Source organism: Rhinopithecus bieti, unplaced genomic scaffold, assembly GCF_001698545.2.
Source record: "Rhinopithecus bieti isolate Rb0 unplaced genomic scaffold, ASM169854v2 scaffold_23236, whole genome shotgun sequence".
In the NCBI taxonomy this organism is placed as follows: domain Eukaryota; kingdom Metazoa; phylum Chordata; class Mammalia; order Primates; family Cercopithecidae; genus Rhinopithecus; species Rhinopithecus bieti.
The window spans coordinates 4,421,385-4,447,112 of record NW_016811820.1 but is presented as its reverse complement, the minus strand read 5'-3'; the positions used below and the strand labels follow the sequence as shown (position 1 = coordinate 4,447,112).

Genomic DNA, 25,728 nt, shown 5'->3' with positions numbered 1-25,728 from the left:
GGGAACTACAGGCATGCACCACCATGCGCAACTGATTTTTTTGTATTTTTAATAGAGGCGAGGTTTCACCATGTTGGCCAGGATGGTCTACATCTCTTGACCTTGTGATCTGCCCGCCTTGGCCTCCCAAAGTGCTGGGATTACAGGCATGAGCTAGCGTGCCCAGCCCAGATTGATATTTTAATACATAGTTGCTTGACATCCAGCAGGCCATGTCTTCATTCCTAGACATTTGGTTTCAGAGCCTAATGTGATTGCTTTGAGAGGAAGAAGTGAGAAAGAAGAAAGGGGTTGTCAGAAACCTAATTGGTTCACCTGTCCTCAAAAGAAAGCCCCGCTGAGATGGCCTCATTGCTTTTCTGATTTCTAAGGCAGTCATTACAAGTGTGGTTGAGAGTTAATCCTCCCTTGGGCTTTTGTTGCACTGAAGAGCTTGGCCCCCTAAGCAGGTGAGATTAGGCCTGTAATAGAGAATTAAGGTTGCAAAAGGAGAAAATTTAGCCTTCTTGAACGTTGACCTGGAGAGACCCAGGGCAGTGGAGAGACTAATCCCTTTGCGACGTTGCCTTGAGTAACACACAGGAAGTGTTTGTGTACCAGCGTCCTGTTGCCACCATTATTTTCTTGTAGGGTATATATCCTTCAGTAAGAGTTAAAAGCATTTTGCAAAGTTTATTTTTTTCTTATAAACTAAGTTTTTTCTTGTAAACTTGTTTAAGTTCCTTATAGATACTGGATATTAGACTTTTGTCGGATGCGTAATAAAAAAAGTGGGCAAATAACACGAACAAACACTTTTCAAGAGAAGACATACATGTGGCCAACAATCATAGGAAAAAAAAGTTCAGCATCACTGATCATTAGAGAAATGCAAATCAAAACCACAATGAGATACCATCTCAAACCAGTCAGAATGGCTATTACTAAAAAGCCAAAAAGTAGCAGATGCTGGCAAGTTTGTATAGTAAAAGGGACATTTATACTTGGTGGGAATATAAATTAGTTCAATCATTGTGGAAGACAGTGTGGTGATTCCTCAAAGACCTAAAGACAGACATATTGACATATCATTTGACCCAGCAATCCCATTACTGGGTATATACCCAAAGGAAGATAAATCATTCTATTATAAAGACACATGCACGAATATGTTCACTGCAGCACTATTCACAATGGTCAAGACACAGAATCAATCTAAATGTTCATCAATGACAGACTGCATAAAGAAAATGTGGTACATATACACCATGGAATACTATACAGCCATGAAAAGAACGCAATCACGTCCTTTGCAAGGACAAGGATGGAGTTGGAGGTCATTATCCTTAGCTAACTAATGCAGGAACAGAAAACAAATACTGCATGTTCTTCCTCATAAGTGGGAGCTAAATGATGAGAACACATGGACACATAGTGGGGAACAATACACACTGGGGCCTTTTGGAGGATGAAAGGCGGGAGGAGGGGAGAGGATCAGGAAAAAATAATTAGTGGGTACCATGCTTAATATCTGGGTGATGAAATAATCTTTACAACAGACCCCCATGACACAAGTTTACCTATGTAGCAAACCTGTGCTTTTTATCCTTGAATTTAAAAGTTAAAAAATAAAACCTTTGCTTTTGGAGAAATGGTGTGAAAAATTAAAGAATTTCAATTCTGCTGCTTACTAGCTCATAAACTTGGGCTGGCTGCTTAACCTCAGTCCTTCATTTCTGTCATCCATAAACCAGGGGCAATAATTCCTAACCCACCCCTTGTACATACAGGCTTGTGAGGAAGCTCGAATGGATAATGTGTATTAAACCTTTTGTAGCATCTACAGATGTACCACTGTGAACATGACTGATCTTTTCTGATCTCAGAAGCTAAGCAGGGTCAGACCTGGTTGGTGCATGGATGGGAGAGCACCTGTGAATACCAGGTGCTGTATCGCTTAGCTGGGTGTGATGGTGCATGCCTGTAGTCCAAGCTACTCAGGAGGCTGAGGCAGGAGGATCACTTGAGCCCGGGAGTTTGAGGCTGCAGTGAGCTATGATTGCACCACTGCATTCCAGCCTGGGCAACAGAGGGAGAGCCTGTCTCTAAAACATTAAGTACATGTTTAAAAACAATAAAACCTCTTGCAACTTGTATTGTACTATGGGAGTGGGAAGGCTTTTGCCACCAACATCCTTCTTTCTTATACTTAAAGAGAAGCCTGGCCCTGAATTCTACAGTTAGTACCTGCAGTGAGCACCGTTGATCTCCTCGGCTGAAACGTCATCCCCAGGCGGTTGCTGCCTCTCTGACCTTTTGAAGAATTCCCCACTAAAGGAGGTTTCAGAAGCCAGCTCATACCATCCTAAGAGTGGCTATAAGGCTTTCTGTGGAAAAGTGCAGAGAACTCACCTAATGCACAGTGGAAGTGACTTACTGCTGGAATTTGGAATTGATGAAAGCCGCCTTCCATACCCTGGCCTGGTCAGCTCCTCATTTCTCTTTTTACTTTTCACTTTTCCTCTTTCTGGTGAAAGTTGTCAGCTGCAACCAGATGGGACGAGGTAACCCCAAGTGGATCATGCACATCCTGGTCTTGTTCTTTTCCTGTTAAAGTTGACTAAGTAGATAAACACTCGCAGCTTGCCACCTTCATGTGCTTATCCTGGATGCTCTTCTCAGCCTCTGCTTGATGGGGGCTGCTTTGCAATCAGCTTAGCACCCCAAGCTTCCCCTCCAAGGAATTCTGGCTCAATCATAGCCCTGGCTCAGTCCGTCAAGTCGGTAGTGGCAGAAACTGCTGAGTCTGCCAATCTCATTTGTGGATTGTTTTTACAAGTGGATGCCCTGGAACTGAATTCTGAAAACCAAACTCAGGGCTGCCAGATCGATAGTTCAGGCCATAACGGAATCATTGGACATGGATTCCTGGGATCCGGAGAATAATCCCAACCCCCAAACCCATGGCATCCTGAGTCGGATGTGTAGCTTCTTAGGTTGTGCAGACATAACTTACTTCCTGCCAAATTCCTGGGTTTGCTCTCTACTGCCAAGTTCAGCGGGAACTCAGTTATATCTGCCGGGTGAGTCCTACCTGAGAAAGAGCCAAAGCTGGAAGCAGTGGATTGTTTTAAAAATTCCCTACCTTGCATTAAAGACAAAAAAGTTCCAAGTCACATTGCTGGTACTAAACGCAAACATGCACCAATCATGTGTGGCCGGTTTCTGCGGTTTTAAGTTGCTGCAAGTATCACAGTTGCAACTGTGTTCAACAGGAAAACTGCCTTGGAAACACTTGAGATCCTAGAGCAACTACGTCTTCCAATTGCCAGGAACTCTGGTTTGGCAGGGCACTGTGTCTGTTATCATCAACTGGGACCACTGAGAATTTGCTGAGGGAACTGAAGAAGGGCTGTGGCGCAGCAGAAAGTCTCAGGTTCCGTAAGACGTAGCTTGTCAGGATCTTCTGAAATCACTAGGCAGCTGGACCTCCCTTCTGTTTGGCCGGCCACTTAAGCCTTTCTCTTCTCATCTCACCCAGAGGACTAACGTTCACTGAGGTCCACTTTAAAGCATGTTCCTACTTAGTTCGTCCTGGAGTGAAGAGGCTCAGATCTTAGGATTGAGCCCTTTTCACCCAGTTAGCTTTGCAGCGAGGAAAAATCTAATCCACAAGCAGAGACTGCCCCCTGACCATAGCCTATGGATCAATGGCCCCTGCAATTCCCCTGACCGTGGTGTTCTGGGATTTGGTGAAGCCCCTTCATGTGTATGAAAGACAAGGATCATGATTCTTCTGATGGAAACGCATCTTCATCGTTACTTTATCAGGGCAGGATATCCTGAAAACCTCCATTTTTATCAATGTAAGAGTGAGAGAGAGTTTATTGCAGCTAAAGGCAGGAAGAAAAATGTGTACAGAGGCCCTTCTGATTTAGTGAGTCATTCATATCTTAGCACATCGTCCTTTCATTCTAGGCAGAATTTTAATCAGAGGTGAAACTTATTCACAGGGTAAGTCATCTTATTTTTCATCTGTACACCCACCTGCACAGACATACTTAAGATTTTTCTCTCTGCCCAGCTCCTGAAGTTCTAATCAGAGATGGAGAGCTGAGGTTTTATAATAATAATTTACTTTTATTGATATTAGTACATCACAATGTTCTGGGAATGTCAAGTTCTTCTGCCTCTCAGGTACTAAGCTGACGGGCAAATAAAGGACCCCAACTGGTCTCAAACAAACTAAAGGACGTACTACACAGTAAATAGGCATCCGATGAGTACCGAGCCTGATTGCTTGCACTGAATACCAGCACTGCTGCTCAGACGAATCCGCAGGGTGATGGCATACCCTCAGATCGATGCCAAGATCTCTGCACATTTGAAATGTAAAATATAAGCAATCCGTGATTTCCTAGGCTAATGTGATTCTCAGCCAATGTGGAGACTTGACAGGTTATTTGTCAAAGTGTGGGGCCTGGTTTGGGTTTCAATCAGCTACCAAAATACAGGGTTTGTGCTGGTTTCAGCAATCCCAAAATGGCACAGTCATTGTCTGCTGGCACCAGTAAGGACTTTGAAGATCAACTAGTCCCAGACTTTCATTTTACAGATGAATTTGGGGATTTGTTGAAGTTCACACAGCAAGATGGGTGACAGACCTGAGACAGGAACCCAATTTTCCCACCTCCTCCTACAAGTTCATACCTGAGTGTATATCTCAGAGCACCTAGCAAGTCACTTCTGTTGGGCATTTATTTTCTTTTTGGTTTTTGCTTTCTGTTTGGGAAAATGTTTGGTGCAAATAACAGAAACTGAGTCTTACACTAAGCACAAAAACAATACATTGGGAGGGTATTGGTAGTGCTCAGGTTCATAGGACAGTTCGAGATACAAGCTGAGAAAAAAAGGTGCAGGAAACAAGGATAGCTTCAGGGGGACTAGATGAGGAAATTACTGACAGGATTAGCAAGGTGAGGCTGGTAGAATCTGCTAGAATGAGTGAGCCCTTTTTTTCTCTGTTCTTACATAACTCCACTCAAGAACAAAAGTCTCTAGAGAGACTTTCATCTCTAGACCCAGTTAGTTTCTTGGTATTGCAGGCAAATGAATATGACTTCAGTGGCTTTGATACCCTGGAAAGAGGGTGCAGTTGGCCCAGCTTGGGTCATCTGTCTGTTAAGTGTGGATGCAGGACAGCCAGAACCAACAAACATTCAGTGCATGGACATTACTGGTGTTCACCAATATTTCCTGATCTCCTTGCCTTCTGGCACATAAGAGGAATGTCCTCCCCAACCCTTGGAAGTTAGATGTAGCTGTGTGGCTTGATTTGGCTAATGAAACTTGGGCAAAAGTGATATAGGTTGGTTTGGGGATGGAAGCCTTTAAGAGCTGCTGTGTGGTTCTCCATATCTTTCCCCACCATGGAAACTCTCAGGTCTGGCATTGACATGGCAGCATCATAAGATGGTGGAATCTCGGTCATCCTGGGTGATACAGTTTGGCTGTGTCCCCATCCAAATCTCACCTTGAATTGTAATAATTTCCATGTGTCAAGGGTGGGGCCAGGTGGAGATAACTGAATCATACTGTTCTTGTGATAGTGAATAAGTCTCATGAGATCTGATGGTTTTATAAATGGGAGTTCCCCTGCACAAGCTCTCTTGCCTGCTGCCTTGTAAGACGTGTCTTTGCTTCTCCTTTGCCTTACACCATGATTGGGAGGCCTCCCCAGCCATGCTGAACTGTGAGTCCATTAAACTTATTTCCTTTATAAATTACCAAGTCTTAGGTAGTATCTTTGCAACAATGTGAGAACTGACTAATACACTGGGTCTCTAAGGGGTTATCATCACCTGAGACTTCGGGGTAGTTAGAACCAATGGCATAACTCAACAGTCCTGACAAATGCATCCCCTTTGTACAGTGTTCTATAGAGTATTCAGAGAATGGAAACCAAGTGATACCAAATGTCCCCTGTGTAACTTGAGGAGAAATCTGCCTTGCAACTTGAAACACCATAAATATGACAAAAAGGTGTGGAAGCCTGTCATTGTACACCAGACCTGTTCAGATGAGTGTCTGCCTAATTTCATTGTATCACTCTGAGATGCCCAGACTTAGAATATTATTATTGGATAATAATAATCTAATATTCCAAGGCTCATTAGCTTCAAATCCATTGGAATCCATGTGAAGTACAGAAAGCCTTTATTAGCAATCTGCTTTTTTTTAACCAGTAAGTGTTTGTATAAGGAGGAGTAAATAGTGTGCTTGCATGAGAAACATATGTGAATCCTTGCATATCTGATTTTATCTCAAGGAAATTACATTTGACAAATAGAGATGGCTTGCCACAATGAGAAACTCAAAATTAAAAGTCATACAGGCTGGGCACAGTGGCTCATGCCTGTAATACCAGCACTTCCGTAGGGGTGAAAGGATCACTTGAGCCTAGAAGTTCAAGGCACACCTGGGCAACACAGCAAGACGCTATCTCTAAAAAATAAAAATTAGCTGGGCATGTTGGTGCCTGTCTCTTGTCCCAGCTACTCAGGAGGCTAGGGTGGGAGGATCGCTTGAGCCTAGGAGGTTGAGGCTGCAGTGAGCTATGACTGCACCACTGCACTCCAGCCTGGGTGACAGAGCAAGACTTTGTCTGCCTGTCAATCAATCAATAAAATGTCTCAGAGAAGTCATTAAGGTTATATTTCCAGAAATGAAACATGAACAAACATCGAAGTGCCCAGTTAGACATTGCTGGATCCCTGAAAGGACATCCCTGGATAGAAGGTTAAGAACACCCTGATGTGCCCTGAATCAACAGACCAAATTGACTCATTGGAACTGGGGGTGGACACATTGACTTGGCTTTGTCCAGCTTAAGCTGTTAGTGGGTTGACCACTGTGGGAGCCTCTGCCTCAGTTCCCTTTCACAATAAGGAGGACACTTCAGTCCTTGCGCATCCTTACTTTTTGGAGGATATGGTAGAGATACCATGTCAGGCACAGGAGAGAAGGTTTTGAATTAAAAGAGCTAGTTATGCATTGTTGTGTTTATTTTTTTGGTGCATTTCTGTGTCCTTTTTAAGATATCTACTTTTCTCGTTAATCAGCAAACTTTGGAAATGAAAGAAAGGAATTTTTATCTCTATTCCCAGCCAGACTTCCCGGGTCACCTTTAGGTTTGATCTTTTTCCAGGCTTCTCAGAAACCTTTCGATGTTAACTTTGTGATTTATGTTCTGTCTTCACTTTGCATTGAAAGTAGCTTTCCTTGACCAAACTCCAGGTTTTGCAATTGAGCCTAAATTGGAAGAAAATAGTTCCAAAATTTTTTAAAAGCCCATGATTTTAAAAGAATTATATGGTATAAGCATAGGGGAAAAGTCAAGTTTTGCGGTACCTGGAGTTCAGATTTTTGAGAGACGAGGACCAAAAATTGGATGACTTTGGGTGGAGGCCTGAGACAAAGGAGGCCACCAGAGGTTTCAGGAGGTCAGACAGAGAAAACAGGATTTGATCTGAGCTCACTAGAGGCATGAAGTGAGAAGCCTAGAAAAAAAAAAAAAAAAAAAAATCATTCATCTGAAGGGTAACAGAGCAAAGTAAAAATGACTGGAGCAATAACCCGAAGGCTAGACCTGAAATCCATAGTAATCTGGTATATGAAACATTTCTGATTCAAAAGAGTAGTTGTTTCAACGTTGACCCCACGTCCACACGCGCGCACACGCATACACATACACGTTTTGTTAATCCTTTGTGCCTGGGGACAGGATATCATCAAATCTAACACGTTTGAATACAAAATAAGCGCATGACAAGTCATTTTATAGACTGGTGGAAGAACTACAAGTGTGTGCTCTGCACGTTACAAATACCAGCTGCATAATGGGAATTGAATTGTTTTTATCTCCTAAGGATATCTACATCTGAGAATTCACAGGTAGGGCACTATGCATTGTTCCTGGAACATAATAAGTACTCCATACAGGTTGGCAACTATTGTTATTATAAAGTCATTTAATTCTCAGCAAGACCTAGCAAAGTAGGTATTATCACTTTTAAACCACGAATAGACTTGAGGGCTCCCAGAAGTTAAATAATTTGCTCCAAAATCACCTACGGGAAGGACTGAAATTGGAGTCCAGGTCTTTTTCTAGCTCCAAACCCGGTTCTGACTCACAGCTTTATTCTGCTGATGCTGAGGTACTGTGTGGTGTGCTTCATAGCTGATGCATGGAGAATCACTGACCTTTGCCAACGAGAAAAATAATGCGGCTGTGCACATTGCCCCCAATTTGTCCTTCTGGTTTGCAGCCCAGGCATGCGTAATACTGACTTCACAGGGAGAGCAGTGCAGCATTCTGGAGACCCTTGCGATGGAACACATCAAGCCTTCATTAAGGTGTGGGTGTGTGTGTGTTTTTAAACCTCATTTCTGTTTAAAAGTAAATTGATTTAGCAATTTGCACAGTGCCTCCCTGGACCATACTTTATGAAGTGGAACAATCACTTAAATGTTCAATTATCCAAAGCTGAAAAGGCCAGAGGAAGCACACATAAACCACACCCAGAGAATGACTCCCCGCTGCTCAGTCAGCTGCGCCTGGCCCAGGGTGGATGCAAGCAAGCTGCAAAAAGGCAGGATGGCACCAGGCCCTGCCTCCTGCCTCTGTCACCTGAACCGGGTGGGGAAACCTCCTCATCTAGATGCCCAGATGCACAAAGGTAGCGAGTAAAACAGAGCTGCAGACCTTTTTGTTATTTGCAGGCATGCAGCCTTTTTGTTATTAATTTTGCAAAAACAGACATCGTGAACCTATTCACCACCTGGGCAACCCAACTGCAACCCTTGGCTGCTGCCAGTCTTATCTCCTCGCTTTCTGTTTTGTTCTGGAAATGAGGGTCCCTGTCCTAACTCCGTCTGGATGCCAGATCTATTTCCTTCATCATTCTCAGGAAAACTTGCATTATGTTGAAGTTTGCTCATTTTCTTGGTTTTTAAAATCTGGTTGTCTAGGCCGGGCGCGGTGGTTCAAGCCTGTAATCCCAGCACTTTGGGAGGCTGAGACGGGCAGATCACGAGGTCAGGAGATCGAGACCATCCTGGCTAACACGGTGAAACCCCGTCTCTACTAAAATACAAAACTAGCTGGGCGAGGTGGCGGGCACCTGTAGTCCCAGCTACTCGGGAGGCTGAGGCAGGAGAATGGCGTAAACCCGGGAGGCGGAGCTTGCAGTGAGCTGAGATCCGGCCACTGCACTCCAGTCCAGGCGACAGAGCGAGACTTGGCCTCAAAAAAAAAAAAAAAAAAAAAAAAAAATCTGATTGTCCAATTTGCCCCGCTACACCGTAAGCTTGTTGGTGCTGGACTACATCAAGCTTGTCACCATCAGTAACAAGTGGTATCACTATCAGTGATACCCAGTGCCTGGTCTGTCATGCCTGCTCCATTTTTGTCAATGAATGAGCCCATCCAAGCTTTCTGCCTGGCTCCTAACCAAGGTTTCTGGCCTGACTTTTACCTGTCCCTATTGCCCTGGGCTTTGCAATTCTAGTGACTCCTGTATTCCTCCCTGAATTCTGAATTCCGTCTGCATCTCCCCACCCATTCAGAGTCTCTGGATCAATATCTAAGCTCCTCCTCACTGCCTGCTGGCTCGTGGCCTGGGAAATACGTGGTCTACCTCTAAATTGCACTTCCCAAAGCCTGGAAAATGGAAAGTTCCGCACAACTGCTGCCAGATTCCACAACATCTCACATTTACAGGAATGATTGCCAGAGCATGCCAGAAAGATGGCACCAAGCACACTGCTTCCAGCAATGATTGGGAGTGTCCATTTATTACATGGTTAGGCTTGTGTCCCTACCCAAATATCATCTTGAATTGTAATCCCCAGATATTGAGGGAGGAACTTGGTGAGAGGTGACTCAATCATGGGGTCAATTTCCCCCATGCTGTTCTTGTGATAGTGAGTTCATTCTCATGAGATCGAATGGTTTTATAAGTGTTTGGCAAGTTCCTCTTTTGCTTCTTCTTCTCTCTCCTGCCACCATGTGAAGAAGGTGTTTGCTTCTGCTTCACCTTCCTCCATAATTGTAAGTTTCCTGAGGCCTTCCCAGCCATGTGGAACAATTAAATCTCTTTCCTTTATAAATTACCCAGTCTTGGGTAGTATCTTTATAGCAGTGTAAGAACAGACTAATACAATTTCACAGTGTTAAACCCTAGATTTTTTTTTTTTTTTAATAATAATGCATTTTTCACTTTAGAGGAAATATTCCAGGTACCTCTGGTGACTGGTTTCCTAAACATTTTACTGACGTGTCAGGCCCTGGAATCTTTACAGAGTTTATCTCCCACTCTATGGAGTGCATATGTCTTGCCAAGGTCTCCAGATGACTAATCCATTTCTTGCTTATCCAGCTCAGTAAGCTCAGCATGCGACTGATGTAGAGGATCAATGAGATGTTCCATAGGATGTCCAAAAAGGCCTGATCTTTTTGGACTACATTTATGACAGAAGGCAGAAAAATAAATATAATCCTGAGTTGAGTGATATAATGGACTTTAGAGACTTTAGAGGGTAGAAGGGGGGCTAGAGATTTTTAAAAAAAGGCTACACATTAGGTACAATGTACACTACTCAGGTGATGGGTACACTAAAGTCTCAGAATTCAGCCCTGTATAATTCATCTATGTAACAAAAAGCCACTTGTACCCCAAAAGCTATTGAAATACAATTTTAAAAAATAAATAAATAGGCCAGGCACGATGGCTCACACCTGTAATCCTAGCACTCTGGGAGCCGGAGGCAGGCAGATCACCTGAAGTCAGAAGTTCGAGACCAGCCTGGCCAACATGCTAAAACCCCGTCTCTACTGAAAATACAAAAATTAGCTGGGCATGGTCGCAGGCACCTGTAATCCCTGCTACTCAGAGGCTGAGGCAGGAGAATCGCTTGAACCCAGGAGGCGGAGGTTGCAGTGAACTGAGATCGTGTCATTGCACCCAGCCTGGGAGACAGAGCAAGATTCCGTCTCAATAAATAAATAAGTAAAATAAAGAAATCAAGAACAAAAACAACAAAATAAAATTCTAAGCCAAAACCATAAATGTATATTGTTACACATTCCACAGAAATGTGAACTCTTTTAATTTTTACATTTAAAAAAGTGGCAAGTAACATTGTATATATTTACCATGTGCAACATAATGTTTGGAAGTATGCTTATATTGTGGGATAATTAAATGTAGCCAATTAACAAATGCATGACCTCAAATGGTTATCATTTTTGTGGTGAATGCATTTGTCCACTCTGCATTTTTTGAGAATACTATCTATCATCACAGACTATAGTCAGCTTGCTGTACAATAGAGCTCTTGAGTTTTATTTCTCCTTTCTAACTGTAATTATGTGTTCTTTCACCAGTATCTCCCCATCCCCTTCTCCCCACTACCCACCCCAGTCTCTGATAACCACCATTCTACTCCCAACTTGTATGAGATCAACTTTTTTAGATTTCACATGTAAGTGAGATTATTTGGTATTTGTCTTTCTATGCCTGGCTTATTTCCCTTAACAAAATGTCCTCCAGTTCCATCCATGTTGTTGCAAATAACAAGATTTTATTCTTTTTCATGGCTGAATAGTATTCTGTTGGGAATAGATACCACATTTTCTTTATCCATTCATCCTTTGATAGACACTTAGATTAAGTCTACATTTTGGCAATTGTGAATACTGCTGTAACAAACATGGGAGTGCAGATTCTCTTCAAACATGGGAGTACTGATTTCATTTCCTCTGGACATGTACCCAGTAGTGGGATTGCTGGATCTTAGGGTAGGTGTGTTTTTAGTTTTTTGAGGAACCTCCATAATGTTTATCATAAGGGCTGCACTAATGTACATACCCACAGTTTATAAGGGTTTCCTTTTTTTCCCCATCTTCCCAACATTTGTTATCTTTTGTCCTTTTGATCATAGCCATTCTAACTGGGATGAGATGATATCTCATTACAGTTTTGATTTGCATGTCCCTGATGAGAAGGGATGTTGAGCATTTTTTCATATACCTGTTGGCTATTCATATGTCTTATTTTGAAAAAAATCATCTATTCAGGTCTTTTGCCTATTTTTGAATTCAGTTATTTGTTTTCTTCCAATTGAGTTAAATTCCTTATATATTTTGGATATTAACCCCTTATCAGATGCATAGTTTGCAAGTATTTTCCTCCATTCTGTGGGTTGTCTCTTCACTCTGTTGTTTCCTCTCCTATGTAAAACTTTTTAGTTTGATATAATCCCATTTGTCTATTTTTGCTTTTGTTGCCTGTGCTTTTGAGGTCTTTGCCCAGACCAATGTCACAAAGCTTTTCACTTATGTTTTCATATAGTAATTTCATAGTTTTGAGTCTTACATTTAAGTCTCTAATCCATTTTGGGTTGATTTTTGTATAAGATATGAAATAAAGTTCTAATTTCATTCTTCTGCATTTAGATATCCAGTTTCCCAACACCATTCATTGTAGAGACTCTTCTTTCCCCACTGTGTGTTCTTGGCACCTTGTCAAAAATCAGTTGGCTGTAAATATGTGGATTTATGTCTGGGCTTTGTATTCTGTTCCTTGGGTCTATACTGCTTTGTTTACTATAGCTTCATAGTATTTTTTTGAAGTTAGGTAGTGTTGTGCCTGCAACTTCATTATTATTATTTTTTTTTTCTTTTTTGAGATGGAGTCTTGCTCAGTCGCCCAGGCTGGAGAGCAGTGGTGCGATCTCGGCTCACCGCAAGCTCCGCCTCCTGGGTTCACGCCATTCTCCTGCCTCAACCTCTCGAGTAGCTGAGACTACAGGCGCCTGTCACTACGCCCGGCTAGTTGTTTTGTATTTTTAGCAGAGACGGGGTTTCACTGTGTTAGCCAGGATGGTCTCGATCTCCTGACCTCGTGATCCGCCGGTCTTGGCCTCCCAAAGTGCTGGGATTACAGATGTGAACCACCGCGTCCGGCCGCCTGCAACTTTAAACACTAGAATTTATTTTAAATCTTGCCAATTGGATGATTTCAAAAAATGGTTTCTCATTTAAGTTAGCCCTTTTTTATTTTTTATTATAGATCTAGAGGGTAAAAGTGCGGTTTTATTGTATAGTGGTGAAGTCTGAGCTTTTTAGTGTAGCAGTCACCTGAAGAGTGTATGTTGTACCCATTAAGTAATTTTTCATCCCTCACCTTCCCCTCACCCTCCCACCCTTCCAAGCTTCCAATGACTACTACTCTGTATGTCCATGTGTATACACTATTTAGCTCTTACTTATAAGTTAGAATATGTAGTATTTGACTGAGTTATTTCACTTAGGATAATGGCCTCCGGTTCCACCTATATGACTGTAAAAGACATTATTTCATTCTTTTTTATGGCTGAGTAGTATTCCATTATATATATATACAGCACGTTTTCTTTATGCAATACTTCTTTATGAATTCCACATCTTTGTTATTGTGAATAGAGCTGCAATAAACATACAAGAATGTAACTTATACATATCTTTTGGTATAATGATTTATTTTCCTTTGGGTAGATACCCAGTAGTAGGATTGCTGGATTGAACAGTAGTTCTATTTTTAGTTATTTGATAAATCTCCATACTGTTTTCGGTAAAGGTTGTATGAATTTAGATTCCCACCAACAGTCAAAGCTCAATTGACTTTAGGTATGTTGCTTTGTTTTTGGATTCTCTATTCTGTTTCATTGGTCTGTCCATCTATTTGCTTTTCTTCATATCCTCTTCCAATACCTGTTTTTTTTTTTTTTTACTGTTATTATTTATTACTAATAATAGCTACTCTGGTGTAACATGGTATTTCATTGTAGTTATAATTTGCATTCCTCTGATGATTAGTGATGTTGAACATTTTTTTGGCCATTTATGTATCTTTTTTTTTTTTTTTTTTTTTGAGACGGAGTCTCGCACTGTTACCCAGGCTGGAGTGCAGTGGCACGATCTTGGCTCACTGCAAGCTCTGCCTCCTGGGTTTATGCCATTCTCCTGCCTCAGCCTGTTCATGTCCTTTTGCCCACTTTTTAATAGGGTTACTTGTTATCTTCTTGTTGAGTTATCTTCTTGTTGTTATCTTCCTGTAGATTTTGGGTATTAGGCCTTTGTTGGATACAGTTATTTCCTCCCACTCTTCAGGCTGCCTCTTCACTCTGTTGATTATTTCTTTTGCTGTGCATAAGCTCTTTAGTAATAATTAAGTCCTATTGTCCCGTTTGTTGGTTTTTGTTTTTGTTGCATTTGCATTTGAGGTCTTAGTCATGAATTCTTTGCCAAAGTCAACGTCCAGAAGAGGGTTTGGAAGGTTTTCTTCTAGTATTTAAATAGTTTTTGGTCATATATTTAAGTCTTTAATCTATCTTGAGTTAATTTTTGTATATAGTGAGAGATGGGGTTATTTCATTCTTCTGCATATGGCTCTCCAGTTTTTCCAGAATCGCCTATTGAATGGGGCATCCCTTCCCCAGTGTATGTTTTTGTTGACTTTGTCAAAGATCAGTTGGCGTTAGGTATGTTACTTTATTTATGGGTTCTCTATTTTGTTCCATTAGTCTATGTATCTATTTTTATACCAGTACCATTCTGTTTTGGTTACTGCAGCCTTGTACTATAATTTGAAGTTAGGTAATGTTGATGCCTCCAGCTTTGTTTGTTTTACTTAGAATTGCTTTGGCTGTTCTGGCTTTTTTCTTTTTTTTTTTTTTTTTTTTTTTTTTTTTTGGTTCCATATGAATTTTAGGATTGTTTTTTCTTAATTCTGTGAAAAATGATATTAGTACTTTGATAGGGATTGTGTTGAATCTGTAGATTGCTTTGGGCAGCACTCTAATGATACAGATTCTTTTGATCCATGAGCATAGACTATTTTTCTATTTGTTCGTGTTATCTAAAATTTCTTTTATTAGTGTTTTTCTTGTAAGGATCTTCCATCTCCTTTGTTAAATGCATTTCTAGGTATTTTATTGTTATTATTTTTGTAGTTATAGTGTTGTCAGTGGACTGGTTCAGGGTCTTGACTTCACCACCAAAAGAATTTGAGAGCAAGTCCAAAGTAAGAGTAGGCAAAGAAATTTATTGCGAAGCAAAAGTACACTCTGATAACTGGGTCAGAGTGTGCTGCTCAAGAATGAGACAGTGCTCACTGGCACTGGGAAAAGTCCTTTTATGGGAGTCTTACATGATTATTCAGGAAAGGGCTGGAATGGGCATTGTTGCTCAGCATGTTGTGGGTGGTCTCTTGGGCCCACATGCACAGTTGTTGTACATGCTAGTACAAACATTGGGTATCTCATTAGCGTTTTAAATCTCCACCCAGGGGTGTGTTTTTTACTATTATAATGACCAAATTCAGCATAAGGACACAGTCCTTTGCTAGTATGCATGCTCACCTTTGGGACTTTCCCTCCAACAGTCATGCCTCCTTTAGCAAGGAAGCTGCCAACCGCAGGTGACCACAGACATCTGCCCTCGCCCGTTTCTGGAACATCTGTTATTGACTGGGGTCCTTGTGTTAACCCATTTGGACCCATTTATATTGCTGTTAGCCACCGGCAAGTAATCATGCCCCATTCCTTCACTAACTGCCTGCCTTAATGGGATGACTTCTTGATTTGGTTCTCAGCTTGTTACTGGTGTATAGAAATACTACTAATTTTTCTACATTGACTCTGTATCCTGAAACTTTACTGACTTCATTTATCAAATCTAGGAGTCTTTTGGTAGAGTCTTTAGGGTTTTCTAGGTATAAGATCATATCATCAGCAAACAGAGATAATTTGACTTTGTCTTTTCCAGTTTGAGTGTCTTTCTTGCTCTTGCTAGATTGCTCTGGCTAGGACTTCCAGTACCGTGTTGAATAGGAGTGGTGAAAGTGGACATCTTTGTCTTAAATTAGTCATTTAAAAAAAATAACCATAGTTATTTGCATTTTCTTTTTCTATGACCTTAACTGCTTTGCTTATTGATGTATAAAAGCCATAATATTCAGGATGTTAAAAATTTGTCTGTCACAATCACGGATATTATGTTGCAAGTTTTCCTTTGTATTTTCACCTTCGTTCTCCTATTTTGGACGTGATAAAGTTTTAAAAATTTAAAGTGGATAAGTCTAGCAAGTTCTTATTTTATTTACTCCATGGGTTTTATGATTACAAAGGTTTTGCCCTTATAGTGATGAATTAAAGAGTTGCCTATTCTTCTAAATTTTATGGCTTATAGTTTGATTTAGTAACATTAAATTCTTCAGTCCTTCTAGAACTTATATTTATTTATGTGATGAGAATTTTACCTGATTTTTTTTCCCAAAGAATCAAATGTCTTAATGTGCCTAATATATGTATGGGCATATTCTATGCCTTGCATCCATATGGTGACATTTTGTTATTACGACATGGTATCAGTTATTCTGAAGTATGTTATATGCTTTCATATCTGGAGATCTGGCCCTCTCACATTATTCTTTCCCGTTTATTTATTCATATGAACTTTAGGGTGATTTTTTTTCTAATTCCAAAACAAATATCACCGAGATGTTTATTAAATTACTTTAAGGACTTTTGAGATATAGGCTGTTGCCATTCAGGAACATGAAATGACTATCTAAATATTTATTTTTCCTTTATAAATTTCAGTGGCAATGCTATTTTTCATAAGCATCCCATGCATTTCTTGTTAGCATTATTTCTTGGGATTTTGTAGAAGTTGTCTCAGCTGGGCGCAGTGGCTCAAGCCTGTAATCCCAGCACTTTGGGAGGCCGAGGTGGGCGGATCACCTGAGGTCGGGAGTTCGAGACCAGCCTGACCAACGTGGAGAAACTCTGTCTCTACTAAAAATACAAAATTAGCTGGGCGTGGTGGCGCATGCCTGTAATCCCAGCTGTTCAGGAGGCTGAGGCAGGAGAATTGCTTGAACCCAGGAGGCAGAAGTTGCAGTGAGCCGAGATCATGCCATTGCACTCCAGCCTGGATAACAAGAGTGAAACTCCATATCAAAAAAAAAAAAGAAGAAGGTGTCTCTGCAGGGGGCTTGGGAGGGAGAGTGAGAGAGAGAGAGAGAGAAGTTGTGTATTTGTTGTGAGTGGAATTTCTTTATATTTTAGTATTTTGCCTTATAGGAGCCATTGGGTTTTGCTGAATTTTATTCACCCTATTGAACCTTAGTCTCTTAGATTCTGTGGATATATGATTCTATACAGTTCAACAACTGTAATTTTGTCTTCTAATTTCTAAGTTATGCCCCTTATTTCTGGAATTAATTTCTAAGCAAGCAGTCACTTTCTCATTCAAATGAGATAATATTATTCCAATGTCTTCTTGCATCTGTTGTTGTTCAGATGAGTCTTCTCTATCTGGATGCTATTTCTTGAGGGCAATCTGTCAGCCATCAGTCTCTCTGTTGCTTCTTTAAGGGTAATTTCTTATTTTTGCTGTGGCCCCTTTGGAGGTTTTTGCTATGTCTTTGCATTTTTCAGTTTTACTATGACGTGTCCAGTTGTGGATTTCATTTTATGTGTCTTCCTTGGGCTTTGTCGGGCTTCTTCAAACCGTGGCTTGCATATTTTAGCCTGTAAGCCCTCACATATTGCTTCTGCCTCATTCTCTATCTCCTCTCCATGTGAAACTCTGGAATAAACCTTATGTCAGATCTTCTCATAGTGTGCTTTATGTCTCTTATACTCTGTCCTCTACCTGTATCATTCAGGAGTATTCCTTTTGACCTACATTTCAGTTCCTAAATCCTTTTATCAGCCATGTCCAATCTGCCGTTACTCCCAACTATTGAGTTTTAAATTTTGGGTTATTTTATTTTTCAACTCTATCATTTCATTTCTTTTTTATTTATTTCTTTTTTTTTTTTTTTTTGAGACAGTGTCTCACTCTCTCCCCCAGGCTGGAGTGCAGTAGTGCAACCTTGGCTCACTGCAACCTCTGCCTCCTGGGTTCAAGCGGTTCTCCTGCCTCAGCCGCCTAAGTAGCTGGGACTACAGGCACATGCCACTGTGCCCGGCTAATTTTTGTGTTTTTAGTAGAGACAGGGTTTCACCATGTTGGCCAGGCTTGCCTTGAACTCCTGACCTCAGGTGATCCAACTGCTGTTTTCTTTTTATTTGCAATGCCTGTGTTCTTTCTGATAGTTTCCAATTGATTGCCAACATTCTCTCTCTCTCTCTCTCTCTTTCTTTTTCCCAACACTATTCCTTGGCTAGATTGGCAACATTCTCAAGCTTGGTTTTTTCTTCCATGAACATTGTAAACCACATTGCTTTATAGTCTGTGGCTGATACCCTTAATATTGGAAGTCCCTCCAAGTCTGTTTCTGTTCTCTGTTGTTTTTGTTGGTTTGGGCTCATAGTGTATTGTCTCTTCATAGGCCACACTATTCTTTGTTGTTTGTGGGATACTAGATTTGAACCTTAATAGAAATATTTTGAGACCTGGGATGATATTATCTTCCCCCAGCCCCTCCCTCATTTCCCAGTGCAGGATCTTTCTGCATCCTGTTAATAAGAAGGAAATGCTCAATTTCCTTCCTTTTCATTAGGAAATAAATTTCAAAGATGGTATATTTAATCTGAGCAGTCACAATTATCTTCCCATTACCTTGTATTAGAGTAATTTTCCAGAGGCTCAAGGTGAAATTTTTGTTTTCTATTCCTTTATCCTTGGACAGGAAGAAATGTGTGCTGAGCTGGTGTTTACCAACAGATAAATACTGGTTCTTTCTACCAGCCTTTTGGTAGAATCCCCCTTCTTTCCCTCTTACAAGCTCAGCACTTAGTAATGTTTAATAAAAGATTACATTTCCAAGAAATAGCTGAGCAGGTTAAAATGGAATTATGCTTACAAGTCCTGGTGCAACAGTTCCCAAATTCTCACTAAAATACTTTTGAAATAACAAAAAACAATAAACACCAAAATTCAATGAGAATCTTACAGGAATTCACCACAAAAGGCCTGTGATGCTGGACTCATAGATATTATAGGAAGCCTTGTGTAGGTCCATTAAGCTTTCTCTTCTGTTGGTGGATGAATACATTTCAGGGCTACTTGCAAGTTTCCAGGGATTTTTGTTTTGTTTTCTTTTTAGCAAATGATCCTCCAATAAGGTTCTGTTAGACTGAGATGGGGTCTTCTCATAGCCTTATTTCCTGGTTCGTTGAAACACAAAAATGTAGGATACAGGGAAAACCTCTGCCACAGCGCACTTCTTTTTCCTCTTTGGCACACATGCAATGCTCTGCAGGACAGAACCCTCCTCCTAGGAAGCTCGCTGTTCTCCTCTGTTTGGGAGCAGAATGCTATCAGGGAACTGCAGCTCTGGATGGACAGAGAAAGAAGTTAAAATGAGAGTGGAGGTGGAGAGGAGCTACGAGTTCTCTGGCTGCCTCAAAACAAAGACGTGTGCCCAGCTTTGCTGTTAGCTCAGTCCGAGGCTCCCAGGGCCTATGTGAGACAGACACACTGAGGGTTTCTCAAAGCCTGGTCCTCCTTCCTTTCATACTCAAGAGCAGGAAGCTTGATGGACCTACACAAGGCCTCCTCTCCTATCTGTGAATCCAGCATCCCAGGCCTTTCAATGTGAATTCCTATAAGATTCTCGTCTAATTTCGGTGTTTATTGTTTTTTTTCTTTCGCAAGTATTTTAGTGAGAACTTGGGAACTGTTGCATCAGGACTTGTAAGCCTGATTCCATTTTAACCTGCTCAGCTATTTTTGGGGAAACCTCATCTTTTATTAAACATGAGGAAGTGCTGAGCTTGTAAGAAAGAAAGAAGTTCTCTAGAGACACACTGAATTAGTAAAGAGAGATGATATTTGGTGACAAATCAGCCCTCTGTTGTCGAGTTTATGTAGTCATGGATTGCCAGATATTTGTATTATGTATGAGGCTTGGTGCCCTGCAAAGAAGTGTGACATTACCAATCAAGTCACATCCCTCCTCACATCTGGGCAACAATTGCAAATGAATGGACCGTTAAAAAAAAATTAAGGCATATATTATTAAAAGGAAAAGGTATAGTGAGTGTCATTTTCAGAATAATTGGTGCCCTTTGTAGAATTCAGTTGGCTTCTGGGCACAGCAGGCGCTATACAGGGCAGCCCACTCCTATTTTAGGGAGCCTACTGAGATCATTATTTTCAGGAAATAAGCACATTAAGATATTTCTGTGGCCAGTGTGGTTCCAAGTTTTTTAGCAATTGACATTTGGAGCATCCCTCCTATTAGTTTAGAATCTAAGGTAATGATGGGATGGAACTATTAGATTGATGTAAAAGTCACTGCAGATTTTGCCGTTAAAAGTGATGTTTCTACATTACTTTCATTCTCAGCTAGAGTCAAGCATGAACTGTAATGAATGACTGGAAGAAATCTGTGCTTTAGTAGGTATATCTCTAGAAGGTGTAATTTTTCTTCTCAGATTTCTTCCTTAAAAGGTCATTTTTGTTCTTCTGTATATTACCTTGTCATTCTACCATAACTCTTAGAGAGAATTTTGTTGGGCACCTGGCATGAATGTAGTATTTGTATCAGAATCTAGACTCCATGATAGAGAATTGGAAATTTCACCATGGAGTGGGGGAAAGTCAGCCCAGCCAAAGGTGATGCATGAGAGGTGCTTTCACCAAAAGCAGAAACAAAATGAGTCATGCCATTCTTGTCTAATGAATAAGAACTATAATCCTCTTATTTAACATTTTCTGAAAGTTGTAGACAATTCTATGAATCAAAACAAGAGGAACAATTAAAATGAGATAAAGTTATCATGTCACTGCACTCCAGCCTGAACAACAGAGCGAGACTCTGTCTCAAAAACAGAAAAGAAAAGAGATAAAATTGTCAAGAGAATCACTCAAATTTACACACAAATTGAAAATGAAATTCAAGGCCAGGCACAGTCGTTCATGTCTGTAATCCCAACACTTTGGGAGGTCAAGGAGGGTGAATTGCTTGAGCACAGGAGTTTGAGACCAGCCTGGGCAATATAGGAAAACCTCATCTGTACAAAAAATACAAATATTAGCTGGGAGTGGTGATGTGCACCTGTGGTCTCAGCTACTGGGGAGGCAGAGATGGGAGGATCGCTTGAGCCCAGGAGGCAGAGGTTGCAGTGAGCCAAGATTGCACCACGGCACTCCAGACTGGGCAATAGAGCAATCCCCCTTCTCCAAAAAAGAAAACGAAATTCAACATAGCTGAATGCAACATAAACATTACAGAGTCTGTTTTTCTTATCAATAACCAGTCAGAAATATGGAAAAAGACGTCATTTCTAGTAACAATAAGAATATGAAGCACACAGGAATAACCTTAATAAGAAATATACAGAATTGATATAAATTAAACTACTGAAAACTAAACTGAGAGTTGATTAAATGAAAAAATATACCATGCTCTCAGAAAGCAAAATAAATAAAGATATCGGTTTTTCTTTTATTTCCTTCAGATTAATGCATAGATCATTGTGCTCTGAATCAAAATTCCAGTGGAACTTTTATTGAAATGACAGATATATTCTAATCTCATCTGGAATACAGAATAAAAACTTAAGACCATGAAGAAGATAATTGATTGAGCTGGGTACAGTGGCTCATGCCTGTAATCCCATCACTCTGGGAGGCCGAGGTGGGAGGATCACTTGAGGCCAGGAGTTTGAGACCAACCTGGGCAACATGGTGAGACTCCATCTCTCCAAAAATATCTAAAAATTAGCCAGGCATAGTAGCATGTGCTTGTACTCTCAGCTATTCAGAAAGTTGAGGTGAGAGCCTGGTTGGTGTGATCATGCCACTGCACTCCAGCCTAGGCAACAGAGCAAGATCCTGTCTTTCTGGTTCAGTGAGGATGGAAGGAATAAGTGATAGTTGGCCAATGGCATATTGAAACATAGTATAAAGTTACAGTATTTAAATCAGTGAAATCAACAGTATAATAGGCCCAGAATTAAACCCATTTATAAATAAAGACATCAGATCTGACTAAGGAAGCACTAAAAATCAGTAAGGGTTACTCCACAGGTAGGGCTCTGACTATGCTAGGATATCAGCCATGAGGCATCAGAACCCAGTTTCAGTAGCTATAGGAGTCTGAGTCCTGAAGAACGTGACAGAATATAAGAAACTAGTCTCGCCAAGCTTTTTAAATCCTGAGAGATTTTATCAACTGGTGTGATGTCTAGCTGGGCAGCACCGTGGGAAAGAGTACAAGCCTGATTCACAAAGAACACATACACAGATCCCTAAGAGATGATCTTCGGGCCAATATTATTTCCTTAGCCCTCATGTCGGCTCCTCTGTTCCCAGAGAGGCCTAAATCTTTCAATGAGCAGAATCAAAGAGGCTTAGAGGAAACCTTAGTGGTTCATCTCACAGTATTTTCTTCTTGACATTCCAAGAATAGCCTCAGAGTTTGCAGAAGCACCTTGTTCTTATTTTTTTTTTCTTTGTATTCAAGATGGAGTCTTGCTCTGTCACGCAGGCTAGAGTGCAGCGATGCGGATCTCAGCTCACTGCAACCTCTACCTCTCAGGTTCAAGTGAATCTCCATCCTCAGCCTCCCAAATAGCTGGGATTACAGGTGTGCACCACCACACCCAGCTAATTTTTGTATTTTTAGTAGAGACAGGGTTTCGCCATGTTGGCCAGGCTGGTCTCAAACTCCTGGGCTCAAGTGATCCACTTGCCTTGGCTTCCCAAAGTGCTGGGATTATAGGTATGAGCCGCCACGCCTGGCCAGAAACACCTTATTTCAACTAGATTGTATTCTTCAGTTTAAAATAGGGTTTCTCCACCTCAGCATCATTGACATTTTGGGCCAGACAGTTCTTTGTAGTGGGAGGCCTTCTTGTACATCATAGGATGTTTAACAGCATCCCTGGCCTCTACCCACTAAATGCCAATAGGATCTCCCCCGCCCCTTGCCCAGCCAAGTTGTAAACAACCAAAAATATCTCTAGACATTGCTAAGTGTCCCCTGAGGGTACAGGATCTTCCCAGTGGTGAACCACCAGGATAAGATAGCTTATCGAGAAAATGTGGGCTGTTAACAGTGATATCCTAAAGTAACGAACCAGGAAAAGAAAATGAAAACAAAGGAGTTATTAAACAAAACCTTTTTATTGGTTTTTCAGAGTCAATATCAAAGCCTTGCGAGTTGTAATTTACTTGGGCACATCACACGCCAATGATCATTTTAAGCTTCCTAAAAGCTAGGAAATTGAGACAAAAATAAACTTGTCTCCACAAAAAAAATGACATCGTTCCCTAACTAATAGTTGGAGAATTAACAAAACTCAGAAACATATAAACTCAGAACATACAAAACGTGAAAGGAGACAAGTAGATATTTCTCAGGAATGAGGAAGGCTTTGTAAGCCCCTCTGCTTACTCTGCTGTCAAAGCCCAGCATACATGAAATTTCAAGTCACACAAGAAACCAGGAAAAATATCTGTAAGAATTATAAAAAATAATTTGGATTTTTTTTTTTTTTTTTTTGAAATGGAGTCTCACTCTGTCGCCCAGGAATGCAATGGCACGATCTTGGCTCACTGAAACCTCTGCCTCCCAGGCTCAAGCGATTCTCCTTAGTAGCGGGGCTTACAGGTGGGCACCATCATGCCTGGCTAATTTTTGCATTTTTAGTAGAGATGGGGTTTCGCCATGTTGCCCAAGGCTGGTCTCGAACTCCCGGCCTCAAGTAATCCACCCACCTCAGCCTCCCAAAGTGCTGGGATTATAGGTGTGAGCCACTGCGCTTGGCCCTGGATCTTTATTTTTTGAGAAAAATACTAGAATCGTAATAGTTAGGTAAACAAAAGCCAGAACAGATGAATGAAAGCAGAAAATAGATGGCCAATAATCATTTTTTAAAATCTATCAAACTTCATTCATGATAAAAGAATTATAAATTAGCACAAGATACAATGTCAGACTATCAACATCAGCAAATATTAAATAGTGATGAAAATATTCAATGTGGCCAAGGTTCCGTGCACTTCAATCTTCAATAAACATTTATTTATTGAGTACCTGTGTGCCAGTCACCAAGCTGGGAGCTCTGAATACTGAGACAGGCATGATATAGTCTCTGTCCTCAAGCTTCTAGTCTATATAATCAATTTAATGTAACAGACACATATATGGCACTTGTTATTTTTATTTATTTATTTATTTTTGAAACAGAGTCTCACTCTGTCACCCAGGTTGGAGTGCAGTGGGGCAATCTTGGTTCACTGCAACCTCTGCCTCCCAGGTTCAAGCATTTCTTCTGTCTCAGCCTCCAGAGTAACTGGGATTACAGGCATGAGTCACCATGCCCAGCAAATGTTTGTATTTTTAGTAGAGACGGGGCTTCACCATGGTAGCCAGGCTCGTCCCGAACTCCTGACTTCAAGTGATCTGCCCACCTCGGCTTCCCCAAGTGCTGGGATTACAGGTGTGACCCATCACTCCCGGCATATAACACTTGTTATATGCTAGGAAAGCACTTTACAAATTCTGATACTTTTAGTTCTCTTAAGAACCCTACGCAATAGGCACTGTCATTACCCTCCCATTTTATTGATGGGAAAATGGAGGCACCAAGAAGCTAAGTAGCTTCCCCAAAGACACACAGCTGTGGTAGAGGTGGGAGTCTAGGATAAATCATTTTGCTCCAGAGTACCTGCTCTTAACCAGTTTGCTAGGCAACTTCTGGAGAAAGCACCATGGAAGTTGGGACAGGGCTCCCTTGGACGTGACTTGTGTCAAGTAAGTCCAGAAGAATAATGAGCCTTCTGAAAAGCAGGTATCAAGAATCTTTAAAATATTCATGGTGACTTGAACTAATAGTTCCATTCCTAGGAAGCAAGATCTGTGGACAAAAATTAGAGTTCCTTCACTTTTGTTGCATTTTAATAAAATAAAAATCAAAACAAACAAAGAACCCAAGAATGTTCCTATGTTATGGAATATCTATATGTGGAATATTATACAGCCATGAAAATTGTGTTTACAATTAGATTTAATAACTAGGAGAAGGTTATTAAAGGGTAGATATTTAGGTTGAAAGCTAGGAAACAAAGCCAGGCGTGGCGGCTCACACCTGTAATCTCAGCACTTTGGGAGGCTGATGTGGGTGGATTGCTTGAGCCCAGGAGTTTGCAACTAACCTGAGCAAAACAGCAAAGCCCTGTGTCTACCAAACATACAAAAATGAGCTGGGCATGGTGGTGTATGCCTGTAGTCTCAGCTACTCAGGAGGCTGAAGTGGGAGGATCATCTGAACCTGGGGAGATTCAGGCTGCAGTGAGCCATAACTGCACCATTGCACTCCAGTCTGGGCAACAGAATGAGACACCATCTCAAAAAAAAAAAAAAAAAAAAAAAGCTAGGAAACAAAATTGCACATTTGACCTTAACAATGTTAAAACATGGGTGCCTGTAGGTGTAGCTATATGGGTATAGCTGCATAGAAGGATATTGGAAAGAGATATACCAAATACTGTCAGTAGTTATGTCTGGATAAAATATTATGGAAAATTTTTTTCTTATTAATAATTGTTTCTATTTCATATGAGCATATGTTGCTACTGTAATGAAAGGTTTTTAAAGACTTTAACAAAGTATTGCTAGAATAAAGGAGGAACACAGTATGGAGAGAGAAAGAGAGAATCAGAAGCTCAGGAAGTGTGTGGAA

General features: G+C 40.9%; 1 protein-coding gene across 13 annotated transcripts in view; it reads left to right on the top strand.

Moving 5' to 3' along the window:
• The window catches only part of CALN1 (calneuron 1), a 685,843-nt gene that overhangs the window by 544,355 nt on the left and 115,760 nt on the right, over positions 1-25,728 (top strand). The gene's annotated exons all lie outside the window — the stretch shown is intronic.